This window comes from Ranitomeya imitator, chromosome 1, assembly GCF_032444005.1.
Source record: "Ranitomeya imitator isolate aRanImi1 chromosome 1, aRanImi1.pri, whole genome shotgun sequence".
In the NCBI taxonomy this organism is placed as follows: domain Eukaryota; kingdom Metazoa; phylum Chordata; class Amphibia; order Anura; family Dendrobatidae; genus Ranitomeya; species Ranitomeya imitator.
Window position 1 is genome coordinate 435,007,693 of NC_091282.1, and position 3,218 is coordinate 435,010,910.

The following is a 3,218-nucleotide window of genomic DNA, read 5'->3' on the forward strand; positions in this document are numbered from 1 at the left end:
CCCAGAAAGGGGGCGGGGCTTACCGCAGAGCGGCTAAGCCGCTCCGACGATACCGCCGGCCATCCTGATCGTGGACACAAACCCTTAAAAAGTGCTTTAGGAGCCACTTTATGAAGCTAAAACTCCTTTAAATGCTTACCAAGCCTAATCTTACAATCATTGCTTGTATGGGTTGTAAGTTTTCGTATGCATTTCAAGTTGATATTTTTTCTATGTCAATGTCAAATTGGTACCTAAAGAAAAATCTTTGTACAGTTTCTTTGCATTTCTCCCATGTAGCATAGTAAACGATCCTTAGGAGGTACTGAGCGTACTCAAACCTCTAACAGACTGATCCCTACATTGCTTGAGAAATTGTTGTTTTTCAATGGCTTCATAGCTCAGAGGTTAGAGCACTGGTCTCGTAAACTGGGGTCGTGAGTTCGACTCTCACTGAAGCCTTACAAACACTTTGTTTCTCATATAAGACTTGCTTGTCTGTTTGGTCAGTGATATAAAGGTGCTGCGATTCAATATTGACTTTATGTGAAGTTACAACATCCTTTTCAAAAGTTCTTGATAAGACCTTGATCATATATGACATTCGGGTAACATGTTTGTCAAATTCCTTTCTTATGCTACCTCTAGCAGAGCTTTAGGAGTCTAATGACCCTTCTTCATCAATTCTTGATGTGTGATTTTGTAATATAAAGAATTACATATTTTATTTAAGCAAGCAGTAGAATTCTCTTCTTCGCCAGTCCATGCGATTTGATTTTTTTGCACATCAGATTGCCAATAAACAGGTTGTCAGTTATAGAACTAAAGCTTCAGAATGTTTGCAAGTCATGCTTTTGCATTGCAAGAGCAGTTGTTGGTTTGTTGGTGATGGGACATTACGTTAAGAGTGTGATTTCAACCTAAAAATGAAAGGACTTGTGTTGTTAATGCAACTGAATGGCTATTGCACTGTTCGAAATAGAGATCAAAAGATTGAGCAAATTTTCGCTGGCTTCATAGCTCAGTGGTTAGAGCACTGGTCTTGTAAAACAGGGGTCGTGAGTTCAATTCTTACTGGAGCCTTTGTGTTATTTTGAAACTGAATAGTTTAATACTTGAGCTTATCTATAAAAATACCTGCTAAGGTGAATGTTTATTACACTGAGAAAAAAATGTTCAGACGTAATAATTACATTACTTGGAGAGTTTTCATCCATTTCAGGTTTTCAAAAAAATGTTGTGGCAAATAAAAAAAATACTTGTTGCTTCTGTGAAGCCGATCCTGAGGAAAACTACTCCAAACTAGGCACATTCAAATCAAAAATCTCCAAAAAAAGGCCTTAAGAGTGAAAATCTCATTGCAAACTCTGCAAAAAATCCCCAGGAAACACATCATGAACATAAAAACTCTTCCCAGAAGTACCTAATAAAGTGGTGTTTTCCTAAGTGGTTTCTGCTTGCAAAACTCATTGTTTTTAAATGCCTTAATAAAATTCCATCTGCAAATAACCTAAAGATTCACACTGAGGTTTTTTCAGGAACTTTTGAGTAACACTTTTCCAAACACCACTAGGAGTTCAAAAAACACAAGTTTTGTTTGAAGTGTTGGATTGCGCACACACTCAGTTTTTTAATGAATTTTTGGAACAGGATCTGGTATGTGCATATGACGGCTTTTAAACTCAGGACAACTTGATGAGTTTTTCACGCAGAAGACTTTTCCAGGAATTTAGGACATTTCTTTCCCTGAATCGACTTTTGTGTCATCTTTTTGGTTGTTTCCTGGACAGTTTTGAGACAGCTTTTTTGAAAGGTTTTCCCATTGTTTCGGTGAAGTCTTTTTTTCTGGTAGCATTTTTCACTCCATTTAAACATGAAGAAACAGTTAGCTCTTTTAAGCAAAATCAATGGCAAAACACTCCAAAAAATGTCTTGTTGCAGTCCAGGCATGTATTAAGCTTTTCCACTGATTTGTATTGTAAAATACACAGCATGCTCCTGGTGGAAAACGCTAAAAGAATGGACATGTGACTTCTTTTAACCGCTTGGCATTTTTAGAAACCTGAAGTGGTCAAAAGACATTCAAAAACCTCAACATAGACAGAGCAAGTCAGTTTTACATAGAATTTCTTATGTTCATTCTTTTGAGCAGTGTTTGATAGGGTTTTCAAATGATTCCAGTGGTGGAAGCCGCCTGAAAAAAGACGTCATGTGCACATAGCCACCTAGTTGAAACTGAGTGGAAACTCTACAAATGCACCTGCAAATCTCATAGCTCCTCAAAAATTTGGAGTTTCTGCCCAGATTCTGCTCTGAAAACTCAGCTAAAAACCTCTGTGTGCACAGTCTTGTACAGTTTCTGCCCTGAAAATGCAGGAAAAATAGAACTTAGTGTGAACACACACTCATAGCTATTTTGAGTGATTTATTCCACTTCAGGGTTTGAAAAATGCCAGGTGAAAATAAAAGGGGATATTGCATCTTTGAAGCAGATCCTGATGGAATTTGCTCTAAAGCAGACACTGTAAATCAAAAGGCTGCAAAGAAAAAGCTTTAGAAAAAAACTCTTCAAAAACACTTCAACAACTCTTAAAAAGTGCTTTGGGAGCCACTTTATAAAGCTAAAACTCCTTTAAATGCTCCCCATTGAAAGGGTGTTTTTGCTTTAAAAAGTCTTCTTTTTTGAATGCCTCAATAAATCTCCATCTGCATATATCCTAATACTGACACAAAAAAATTCAGATATCATTCTTAAATTTGGAAGAATTGAAAATATAAATGAAAATCATGGCCAGAGATCTAATGCTATGTGGAGACAAAGACTTTAGAGCAGATTTGCTTTCGTAAAAAGTTTCCACTTGAAAAACTCATCTTTTTTGAATGGTTCCATAAAACTCCATTTGCACATAGAATAATACTGACCTGAAAAAATTTATGAAATCATTTTTAAATTTGGTACAATCGAAAATATAAATAAATCATCATGCTTCTCTTTACATTTTTTTTTACCAAGCCTTATCTTACAATCATTGCTTGTATGGGTTGTAAGTTTTCATATGCATTACAAGTTGATATTTTTCCCATGTCAATGTCAAATTGGTACCTAAAGAAAAATCTTTGTACAGTTTCTTTGCATTTCTCCCATGTAGCATAGTAAATGATCCTTAGGCGGTACTGAGCGTACCCAAACTTCTAACAGACTTATCCCTACATTGCTTGAGAAATTGTTGCTTTTCGAT

At 36.1% G+C, this 3,218-nt stretch overlaps 1 non-coding gene across 1 annotated transcript; it reads left to right on the top strand.

Annotated features, from left to right (window-relative positions):
• The first annotated feature begins 369 nt into the window (after positions 1–369).
• TRNAT-CGU (transfer RNA threonine (anticodon CGU)) lies at positions 370–441 on the top strand. The gene has a single exon. It is a non-coding gene; the product is annotated as a tRNA-Thr (tRNA).
• The last annotated feature ends 2,777 nt before the right edge of the window (positions 442–3,218 follow it).